The 12,511-nt window shown below is 41.2% G+C and overlaps 1 protein-coding gene across 2 annotated transcripts in view; it reads left to right on the top strand.

Annotated features, from left to right (window-relative positions):
- veph1 (ventricular zone expressed PH domain-containing 1) overlaps positions 1 to 12,511 on the top strand; it is a 206,884-nt gene that overhangs the window by 55,954 nt on the left and 138,419 nt on the right. The window lies entirely within an intron of this gene.

Below are 12,511 nucleotides of genomic sequence, written 5' to 3'. Positions count from 1 at the left end.
GATTTTTGCCACATGCAGAGACTGCATGTGTGTGTGTGCATGCGTGTGTGTGTGTGTGTGTGTGTTAAGGGGAGGTCGGACGAGACCCAGAGATCAGGCTTTTCTTATTGGCAATACTGTTCTCCCTCTTTATACTGTCTATTTATTTATTTGTTGGCTGAAGTTTGTGCATATATGTTTGCGTTTTGCTTATGTGTGTGTTTGTGTGTATTGTGCATTTGTGTGTTTTCAAGGGGATGGAAGTAATGACTTCCTCATGGGATTTTAGGAATTGCCTCCTCTCCCACCCTCACATGCCCTATGTCTGTCTGTCTTCCTGTCTGTCTTTTTTCCACCCTCTCTCTCTCTCTCTCTCTCTCTCTCTCTCTCTCTCTCTCTCTCTCTCTCTCTCTCACACCCCTTCTCCCCCCCCCACACACACACATTTCCCCCTTTAAGCAACATCTCCTTCTCTTTGTATGACTTTTGTTTTACTTTCTCTCTCTTGCTTGATCTGTCATCTGTAAATGCATACAAAACAAATAATTTTATTATTGTTGAACATCTCTCTCATTCAGAAACTGCTTTGTATGTCTGTATTTCCAAAAATCTCTCCAAATCAATATTCTGTTTAGTTTTTGGGGGGATGTTTAAATAAACTTTGATAAATTTAGTCTAGCCATCTGTTTTTTTTTTGTTTTTTTTTTGTTTTTTTTTACAAACTCCCTGCACCAGAGAATAGTCAGAATCATGTTTATTGGCCATGTAGGTTTGCACATACAGGCAGACCCAGATTACGGAAGATTTCCGTTTTTGTGTTTGTTTGTAAAACAAATTTGTATGTAACAGTTACGTACAGTTCACATCTAGCGTCAATTAGTCAAATGATGGTCTTAGTATATATATTTTACCTAAAACATCCATCCATCCATTATCCAAACCGTTTATCCTGCTCTCAGGGTCGCGGGGATGCTGGGGCCTATCCCAGCAGTCATTGGGCGGCAGGTGGGGAGACACCCTGGACAGGCCGCCAGGCCATCACAGGGCCACCTAAACATCATAAATATGATAATGCAGTAATAATAATAAATATACCTATATTACAGTATTTATAATTGAGAGAATGTGTATAGGTATAAAAAACTTTAAAGAAAAATTTCTGTTGAGGGGCGTGTGGGTAGCGTAGCGTAGCAGTCTAGTCCGTCCACTACCAACAAGGGGATTGTCGGTTTGAATCCCCGTGTTACCTCCGGCTTGGTTGGGAACTGGGGGGAATAGCGTGATCCTCCCACGCGCTATGTCTGCCTGGCGAAACTCCTCACTGTCAGGTGAAAAGAAGCAGCTGGCAACTCCACATGTACCGGAGAAAGCATGTGGTAGTCTGCAGCCCTCGGCAGAGGGGGTGGAGCAGCGACTGTGATGGGTTAGAAGAGTGGAGTAATTGAACCCCCCCCCTCCCCCAAAAGACACATTTCTTACATTTCAAACTCCCCACCTGCCAATGTCCCCCAAGCGGATTGCGAGCGGCGGAGGCCAGCTGTTTAACGCTCGGGGCTCGCCTCACCGGGTAAGTGAAAAAAATGATAAGAGCGTTTCACCTCTCTTAACGATTTATTATTTCCACTTTCGTTTAAGTCATGATCATTTTCCTTTTCTTCAATGCATCACCATCACTTGCATCAGATTTACACTTTGAAGCCGTGATTGCAAGGGTAAACACATGAAAAATTTAAGTCAAAACGCAATGCACACAACGTGTACGTGATCCGACGTAAGATGGCGACGACGTAAGATGGCGACGACGATGTGGCGTTGTTCTCCCTCTGGCCAACGAACTGCCTAAAACGCACAGTGTTGTGGGCATCGCGCAAAGTAGTCCGTCCGTGCCTTACGAACCATTGTGTGTAACTCAATTTTTTTTTTTTTTTTAAGTAATAGGCTTTACGGAGGTCAGTTCGTAAGTACTGGAGTTCGTAAGTCGAGCGTTTATAAGTAGGGACTACCTGTACATCGAATTTGACTCTGGGTTCGTGGCTCTCAGTGTACTTAACAGAATAACAACACTACAACACAACAATCTTCAGATATATACACGAGGATTGACTTATACAGGTGAAAGAAGAGGTGATAAGAGTAATGGTGCGGATGATATATCAGAGATGCTGAAATAGATGTTACCATGTTACTTACATACATGCCTGAGGTAGATGGACATGTGTGTTTCATTAGGTAGGAAGGTACAATAGAAACAATTACAGGAGTGAAAGACTTAGTGTATCTGACTGTGTTGTGTGTGTGTGTGAGTGAGTGTGTGCGTGGGTGCGTGTGCGTGTTTAGTCTTATGGCCACTACTTGAGTTACATGGAGCTAGCTGGAAACACCGTACGTACTACTTTGACAGTTGTATAAACCATCAATCCCCACATGGTTATTTTATGTATTTTCTATTTCAAATAATTTTTTTCTGATCAAATGTTTGGTTGATCTTTAAATATTTCACAACTTAGCCCAAGTCCACGTCATATACAGTCAATTGGCTCTGGAGCTCGTTTTTTAGCACTAAGATCTTAAACCAAGTTTACACCTTGAGATAAATGGGTATGTTGCTTTCAGGAACCCATAGGGAGAACAGTACTTGACGACATTTGGGGTTTCAATTTTTGTAGGAAGATGGAGATACGTGAGAAGGGACAATTCAACTGGAAAAGGATGAATTTGAGAGTAGTTTTGTGTCTGCAGGCTACTCTCAGTGCAGCTGCTCAGGACAGAGATTTTGGCTTTCCTTTAAATCATTCATTGTTAAGCTTGTTTTTTTTGTGTTACACATGATAGACACCAAAGCCTAAATAATTTCCACTTTAGCAAGGTAAAGTCAATGCCTTGAAAAAGCCATATATTTCTCTTAGTAGCTGTAATAGTTACAACTAATTTTGGCCTCTGAACAACATTATCCAGTGGTGGGTTGAGTACTGAAAATCTTTACTCAAAAGTACAATTACTCCCTTAAAAAATTACTCAAGTCAAAGTAAAAATGACAAATGTACTCAAGCAAAAGAATAAAGTACTTGGTCAATAAACTACTCAAAGTACTAGTTAATTGTGTTTTATTGTCTTTATGCATGCTCAATAATCCAGGTAAGAAAATCAAAGAAAGTTGAGTCAGTTCATCAGTTAACTCATTCACTTGTGTCCAGATGAACTGAGCCAACATTCTTTGATTTGTGTTTTAATATTGTTGAGTGTGTGCAGGCCAGAGATCTTCACAAGTCCTTTTATGCAAGTCCAAGTCAAGTTTTAAGTCTTTGGTCAAGAGTCTGAGTCAAATCTCAAGTCTCTTTTTGGAATAATGAGTGTTACATCCGCTGTGCATCAGGTTAGCCACTGTGCAACATGATTATTTCTAGGGAATGCCCTTTGCTTTGCATGTTGATTATCTCTATTTTTAGCTATTTCTGTTTAACACAATTATTTTTCTTATTATGTTTTTATCTGCATGAAGGTGTTGATAAGATCACTTTAAAATATCTTACTTGCTAGCTGCCTAGCATACTATTGTTGCCTATATCTGTTGTTATCTTAATATGGACATGTCGTCAACCAAACAAGCTTTGATATGAAGGTGCTTCATATGATTTACCTTCTCCAATAGCACAGACAACCAATACAGTATGATTATTCCTAAAGCATCAATGAACATAATCTTTACAACATAAAGAATTATTCAGTAGTCAGGAATCAGGAACACTATTTGTCATTTCACTTCATGCACTTGCATACATGAAATGAAATGCCATTTCCCCCAGCCCACAGCAGTACAACACAAAGACAAAAACCCATCCAAAAACTACAAGAACACACATATCCAAACTAACACATACAGTGCTGCTTGAAAGTATGTGAACCCCTTGAGCAGTTTAGATGTTTCTGTTGTTTTACCATGATTTTCTTATTTTATCATCACCAGTTTTTATATATGAAATGTCAGATATATGTTTATCAATTGCATCTACTTGTTTAGTGGGACTTGTTTTAGTAGCCCAAAAACTACATGAAACATGGAATTAGGGTATGTGCAAAAGTAAGTGAACCCCCAGCTGCATTGGTTAAGTCAAGCAGGTAACAGACTTAGGTGAAACACATTTGGGTGCTTAATTAATAATTTAAGCAGACCAATGAAATGAGACATCCTTGGGAAAGGGTTTGGCCTGCACGAATTAAAAGAGAGAGGAAACCAACCAAACCACTGTGGTCCCATACAAATCAACAATGCCGAGAGCAAAGGTGATATCCGAGGACATGAAGAAGAGGGTAGTGACAGCCCATCAGTCTGGGGAGGGCTATAAGACCATCTCCAAAAGATTCCAGCTCCATCCATCTACTGTAAGACAAATAATTTACAAATGGACGGCCGTCAACATGACAGCAACTCTGCCTAGAAGTGGACGCCCATCAAAACTATCACCCAGAAGCACCAGAAAAATAATACAGCAGGTAAAGGCCAACCCACACATCACCTCTAGAGAGTTGCAGACCTCTCTGATAGCATCTGGGACAAATGTGCATGCGTCTACAATCAGACGAAAATTGAATAGCCATGACATTCATGGGAGGGTTGCTAGAAGGAAGCCTCTGCTCTCAAAAAAGAACAAAGCTGCCCATTTCAACTTTGCCAGAGAGCACTTGGACAAACCAGAGGCCTTCTGGAAGTCCATTCTCTGGACAGACAAGTCCAAAATAGAATTATTTGGTCACAATCAAAACCAACATGTTTGGAGAAAAGCCAACACTGCATATGAAGAAAAGAACCTCCTCCCAACAGTGAAGCATGGTGGTGGAAATGTGAAGGTCTGGGGCTGCTTTTCTGCTTCTGGACCTGGACGACTCCATATTATCCAAGGAACCATGAATTCTCCGGCATATCAACAAATTCTTGACCAGAATCTCCTGCCATCAGTCAGGGAGTTGAAGCTGGGATGAAAATGGATTGTGCAATAAGACAATGACCCCAAAGCATTCCAGCAAAACTACAAAGGCATGGCTTCAGAGAAAGAGGATTCGTACTCTGGATTGGCCCAGTCAAAGTCCGGACCTTAATCCAGTTGAAATGTTGTGGCAAGACCTGAAGAAGTTGGTACATACCAGATGTCCCTCCAACCTCTCTCAACTGGCTGAGTTCTGCAAGGAGGAGTGGGCAAAAATCCCCAAAAGCAGATGCGAGAGACTGGTTAGTGGTTACAGAAGACGTTTGGTTGAAGTAATGGCTGCAAAAGGAGGAGCCACAAGCTACTTATACAAGGGTTCACATACTTTTGCGCATGTTAAATTTTCAGTTTTTGTGAAATAAACCACCTTTGTTGAATTAAATAATGAAAATATATCGCTTTTTGTGTGTGTGTCCATTATTTGGAAGGTGTGCTTTACAAACTGGGATTTGGATGTATGTGTAATAAGCTTATTTTAATGTTTTTTAAAAAACAGTGACCCTGTCTGGAGGGTTCACAAACTTTCAAGCAGCACTGTATATCAAAACTAAACCAAAAAAAGCACTGTCCAAGGGAACGAACACCAGCCAGGATGAATGTCGGAACCGCCGGTCTGCATGGGCTAGCAGTTAGCTTAGCCCGCCCCATTTCCACATCCTGTCAGACCGCCCTCAGCATTTCCTCCTTGGACGCAGCTCCAGGCAGGGGCCAAGGTCCCCGGGCCCACTGGACAAAGCAAACCGAGCTCTCCCAGCCAGACACCCTCGACACACCTCCCCGCACTCCTCACAACGACATTAAAACACCACAGTCAACACCAGGTGAGGCTGTCGCCAGACCGCCCTCTTTGTTCGGAACTGGTGGTCTGCATAGGCTAGCAGTTAGCTTAGCCTGCCCCGCTCTCTCAGCCGATCCAGCGCCAGCTCTCCCAGCCATCAAACGAAGACAAAACTTGGATGCAGATGTGGACAAAGACTCTGCATGGACGGTACTGGGTGAGGCCGCCGCAGATGTGAATTTGCTCCGCCATCTTCCAGCACTGGGTGAGGCCACTGCAAAAGCGAATTCGCCCAGCCATCTCCCCACTCCGGAAGCGGAGTTATTGTGGCAATAACACGGGAGTAGCCCATTGTTGAATGAAGTAGGGTTAGCCTATATATATAGAGAGACCTGTGCATCATGCTTAAAGCCCAACAGGACTGTTTTATCTACTCATATTTGCTCTCTCCCTATGCTTCTTAAGAATTATTGTTTCCTGAATAAATAACAACTGGTAGCCTACTGAGTGAAAGCCAAGATCAGTTTCACTTGTGACATTCTATTTAATGAATTCATCATCGGGTATCACTATAAAACAAATAGCAACCAATGCAAATTAGAGAAAAGAAATAGGCTAATTTCCATCAAAAGAAAGCCATGGTCTGTGCAGAGAGGATTCTGTTACTATATCAGAATCAATCCAGTGTTCATCTGACTTAGATGATTATATAGTGTGTAGCCTACATTTGTTCTGGATAGAGTAATTATGCTTTTAATACGCCATTAATGGACATTGAAAGTATTTATGTCTGTGTCGGACGATTTATGCTGCCTTGTCGAAAAAACTACCATAGCGCTTATCGATAGCAGTCTAACCCTAACCCTAATTCTAACCTTGCCTAACCATGCATAGAACTGCTACGTAGCACATCTTGATAGGTAGCATATAGCGACAAAACACCAGCTTGTGAAAGGGCAACACAGGCTGCTTTCCAACATGGGCACCAGTGGCATACTGTGCAGTTACTGGATTTGAGTTACATTAATAGAACAACCAAACCTTAAACTGAAAAGGTCTTTACCTGATTTTCTCAATTTTTGCATTTGCCCAGCTCATTAATATCTGGCACAAGCGCATGTCTCTTTGTACCGCAAGGGAGACTGGTTAAAACTCTCCTGCGGAACCATGGGCACACAGCTTGGATGACAGCTCATTTTGGTTAATGTAGCAAAATGCGTAGTAGATAACAGACTAGTTGTAACGAAGGTATAAATGACAAATGTAGTGAGGTTAAACGTAGAATACTGGCCCAAAAAAGCTTGAGTAAAAAGTAAAAGTACAGTTTTAAAAAGGAGCGTGGAAAGTTACTGTTCCTTAAAAAATTGCTTCTTTTTTAAAAAAATTTTTTTTTACCCATTTGCGTTACTTGTAACAAGTTACTACCCACCCCTGACATTATCCCAGCACTCGCTCTCATCCTTGGTCAAACCATAAAGTCTATTTAACCAGTCTGACCATAACACTTGAAAAGGGATCCTTCTCAAGGGGAGAGCAGAAGGTTTTTCGGCTGACAAGCGAGTGAACACCAAGGGATTATACAGTACCGGGCAATATCCACCATGCTTTTATCTACCATCCATTTCTGCTGACTTCGCAGGTAGAGTAAGACTTTTAAGTTATGTATGCCTGCAAATGGCCATAGAACAGGTCAGCATCACCAGAGACTCTTGCCAGCCCAGGAGACAGGTTGAAGGGGAAGTTAAAAGAATAACTGATAGGACATTTGTCTGTTGTTAGGTGGGAGGGAAGGTGGGTGAGGGAGAGAGACAGAATCCACATGGGGTGTGGGATAAAGGAAAATAATAGCCTATATATTTAAATACTGCCAGAGAGAGTGTGTGTGTGTGTGTTTGTGTTTCTTTTATGGTTCACTGAGATTTCCTGACTTGGCTCTGCTTAGTTGTTCTACATTTGGTCTACAGTTAAGGATATAATTGTATTCACATATGAAATGAGCTTCATGTAGTGTTTCATAGGTGTATTATTGGCCACCTCATTCTTATTACATGCCAGATAAATGATCTGTCAATGACTTTACCAGCAAAAAATAACATGATACCTTCCAGGAAGCGAGGAAATGATGGTGCGTGTGGGAGTCACATAATCCATAAAATTAGCTTTACCTTGCTACAGTTGTAATTTCCTGACTCATCAAAATTGCACAGATATGAGATATGTGGTTCCTAGCACAAGATTTGGTTGCCCTCCAGATTTTGATATTACTGTTTTCCCTTCATGGGTGCTGTAAGGGGATTTCATTTTATGCACAGAAAGTTGAGTTAGTTCATCTGGACATGTTTATTGAAAGAAACATTTCATCACTTATCTAAGTGACCTCTAAACTGACTGCAGGTATCCCCACCCTATTAACAATACAGTGGCATAACAACTGAAAACAATGATCGGTTTCATATGCACATTGCCGTGACCATTAACTAGAGTTTCAGTGGCCATGCGTACTATTCACAGAGGATTTGGGAATAGTTGCAATCACAGCATTGTAAGATGGCGACAGATGTACTCTTAGCCCCCCCCCCCCCCCAGTTCAGGGATGGTCATTCCCTCTTTACATAGATGACCTCTTTGACTTCACGTTCAATCCAGTGTCCCTCCCTATTAATGATATATATGCACATCCTCATCCTTGAAAGAGTGGCCACTGGCCTACAGATAGGTGTAGACTGCTTCGTCCTGGCCTGACGTGTTGGGTCTTCTGTGTTGTACCATCCTCTAACCAACATTTGTTTAAGTTGCCCAGTGTATAGAAGTCACAGCAATCCTCCCGGCACTTAACGGCGTTTACTATATTGCTCTGTTTGTGCTGGGGTCCCGATCCTTGGGGTGGACTAATTTCTGGCACAGCATGTTTTGGGGTTTGAAAGCAACTGAGACACATTGTTTTGAAAATATGCGTCTCAGCTTTTCTGACACTCCCGCCTCATACGGAATCACCACTGCTTTACACTTAGACAGCTGTTATTCTCTCTCTTCGATTGGCTGGTGCACTGTTTGGGTATTTTCCTGGCTTTGACAAATGTCGTTAGGATAATCGCACTTAACCAGGGCCTGTTTGATATGGGCTTTTTCCCCTTCCTTGTGACAGTGGGGACGTAATCAGCTCAGTGGTACAGCGTCCTGATGACTCCTAATTTGTGCTCCAGTGGATGATGAGAGTCAAATCTTAAGTACTGATCAGTATGTGTTGGTTTACGGTAAACATCAGCAATTAAATGTCCCCCATCACCAACTGCAATTGCACAGTCTAAGACAGCTTTTATTTCATTTTTGAAGAATGACATAGAAATTATGTCATTTTTCACATCGTCCCTGGTTAACTTGATGTGGTTGTCCACAGAGTTAATGTGGTTTGTGAAATGTGTTATGTCCTGAGATTTAATTTTAACCCAGGTTTCGTCCACAAATCTGACCCAATGGCTAGGTGGTGTCCCTGGATAGGACATCAGAGCCCTTTTTTCCTCTTCCTCCATATGCAATTTGGCCACTATAGGTGAGACTGGGGAACCCATAGCACACCCATGCTTCTGGCTATAGTACTGCCCCCTGTATGTGAAGTATGTGGATTGAAGACACAGCTTCAGGAGCAGACACACTTTGTCAGTGTTAAGGGTGGTCCTATTGCTAAGGGTGGGGTCGTTTTGTAATTTCATACAGACTGCCTCCACTGCCTCATCAACAGGAACGCACATGAAGAGAGACGTAATATCATGGGGCGGGGGGGGGGGCTAAGAATACATCTGTTGCCATCTTACAATGCTGTAATTGCAGCTATTCTCCAATTCTCTGTGAACAGTACACATTGCCATTGAAACTCTAGTTAATGGTCACGGCAATTTGAATATGAAACCGATCGTTATCAGAATCATGTTTATTGGCCATGTAGGTTTGCACAAACATGGAATTTGACTCCAGTTTCATGGCTCTCTCAGCGTGCTTAACATAGAATAATGACACTACAGCACAACAATCTTCAGATATATACACAAGGATTGACTATATACAGGAGAAATAAGAGGTGATAAAGTGCAATGGTGCCACTGTATTGTTTACAAGGGTGGGGATAGCAGTCAGTTGAGACTGAAGAGGTCACTTAGATGAGTGATGAAATGTTTCTCAGTAAAAGTTGTGTCTAGATAACTGATTCACCTTTCTGTGATTTTCGTACCTGGATTATTGAGCCTGCATGAAGACATGTATTAACAGTAAAAACCATTTTTTGTTGTTTGCAGTTTTTTTGTGTGTTTTTATTCATGGAAAACCACATTTTCAATAGACTTTTATTTTCAGGACCCAAACTGTTTAATTTGCATGTTGTGGAGGCTTATTAGTAGCTAAAATCATCGTATTTTACAGTATATTTTAGGGAGTGTGTTAGCACAAGATATGCACCATACAGATTTATAAAAAGTCAAGTTTATTTTTTACAGCCCAAAATTGCAAAGTAGTCCCAAAGTGCTTTGCTAGCTGTTCTTAGGCCCTCAACTCGGATGAGGAAACCTGTAAAAAAGAAAACAAAACTTATTAGGAAAACGAATGGGAGAAACCTCAGGGAGAGCAGCAGAGGAGGGATCCCTCTTCCAGGAAAGACAGACATTCAAAAGGTGTCGAGTGCAAAAAGTACACAAGAGTAACAGAATTATAACGTACCATCATAGATTACACACAGAGCAACTAATGTAGAAAATATACAGTTAATACACGGATTATAGCAAAGACATTTAAATGTATTGGGTAATAAAGGGTAAAAAGAAAATTCCCTTAAAGGAAATATATTTATATACACACACACACACACAGTATAATCAAATGATTCTTCTTTACCTTGTGAATATTGCATGAACCACCTAGTGATTACTATAGAGCCTTTGAAAAAACACCCACTCTGCTTTGGCTGTATTACACAAGGTCACCTTGTTCCCTCCTGCGCTGCCTCATACTAATCTAACAATAGTTGGCAATTTTTTGACTTTTTTATCATTTTGTGAAAGCCTGTGTAATTCCTCAGAAATGTTGCCTTTGTATCCTACACAACAAAAGGTCATTACTTGATATTTTACACAACCCACCCAGGTCATCACGTAGGGTTGGGTGTAAGCTGGTATGGAGGTCACATACACACACACACACACACACACACACACACACACACACACACACACACACACAAACATGCACAGACCTGACTCGTCCAACAGCTAGAGGTTTTTGTACTCTTTAGAGAGACATAAATGGGAGCTGATAAAATTTTGCAGTTATAGAATAAAATATATCGTAATATAATGTGGAATGCTATGAAATGCCTGCACCTCCGCTGAGTTTCAGCTCCTAAAGTATATTTAATCAAGTCAACAAGAGGCTGAGTGTCTCACCAAGGGACGCCAACTGGTAATAAATGGTATAAAATCAATTTTCTGCATTTAGGTATATGTGTGTGGATGTGTGCTTGTGTGAAGGGCATGCATGTATTTCTGTTTTTCTGTCCATCTGTGCCTCCATCTCTACCCGTTTGTGTCAACTGTGCACAAGTGCATGACTGGGTATGCAGTTTTATGTGTTGATACTGATATTTTTATAAACAGTGCAATTGGATATACCAGGGTTGTGTCCGAATATCCACACTACATACAAATGGCTGTAGTATGTACTACTGTATATAGTACTCATTTTTAGTATACTAGATTAAAATGTTTATAGTATGGAGGAATTTAGTTTGTGAAAATTGTCAGGATGTATCTGTATACTATATACTATACTATGCTGTACTATACTATACAATATTTTCTGTACCACTGTTTGAGGTATCAGGTTTCCTTTGTACAGACATTATACAGCTTCTCAAATGAGGATGTTTCCAAAATTATCTTTTGGGGATTTTGTATTTAGCTAACATCAGTTCAAATGACATAAAATTGTCATCCTCAAAAACATCTTCAATAAAGACGATTCCTACCTCGACCCATGTCTTCCAATAAAGAGTTTTATTACCCACCTTGAATAGTTTGTTATGCCAAAGTGGTGACTTTTTAGTAAAAGAAGGCTTTGACCCTGTGACCTGGTGTGATACTCACCAAGTTTCACATGCAAATAGCAACAATGGGTTTCTAAATGGGATCTCTCCCCCTGTTTGTGACACAAAAGCCTGAAAGATTAAAGGTTCTGTAAGTTCCTTTTCAATTGAGACCCATCCTGGAGCTCAATCTTCTGCAGTATATATTTTGGATAACTGATTAAGATGAAAAGCATGTTAGTACCTGTCCACTCTTGGTAGACTGAGACCTCCATCCTCATTAGCAGCACATAATTTTGTTATGTTAAAAGAAGGTCTTTTTCTTGCTCATAGAAAAGTATTTCGAAGAACGAAAAAGAAAGCCACCTTATTTTGCCATTGTACAGTTGTTTGGTTGCAATGAAATTTGTCTTCTGCATTTAACCCATCCTATTGAATAGGAGCAGTGGGTAGCTGCCGTGCCTGGGGATTAACTCCAGTTCTTTTTCCATTGCCTTGGTCAGGGGCACAGGCAGGCCCATCAATCCTAACATGCATGTCTTTTTTTGATGGTGGGAGGAAACTGGAGTACCCGGAGGAAACCCACTCAGACACGGGGAGAACTTGCACATGCCACACAGAAAGAAAATGGAATGTCCTGGGGTTCGAACCCAGGACCTTCTTGCTGTGAGGCAACATTGCTAACCACTGGGCCACTGTGCTCCC

This window comes from Lampris incognitus, chromosome 7 (genome assembly GCF_029633865.1).
Source record: "Lampris incognitus isolate fLamInc1 chromosome 7, fLamInc1.hap2, whole genome shotgun sequence".
NCBI lineage: Eukaryota > Metazoa > Chordata > Actinopteri > Lampriformes > Lampridae > Lampris > Lampris incognitus.
The sequence above is the reverse complement of the archived record's forward strand: the minus strand, read 5'-3'. Positions and strand labels throughout refer to the sequence as shown.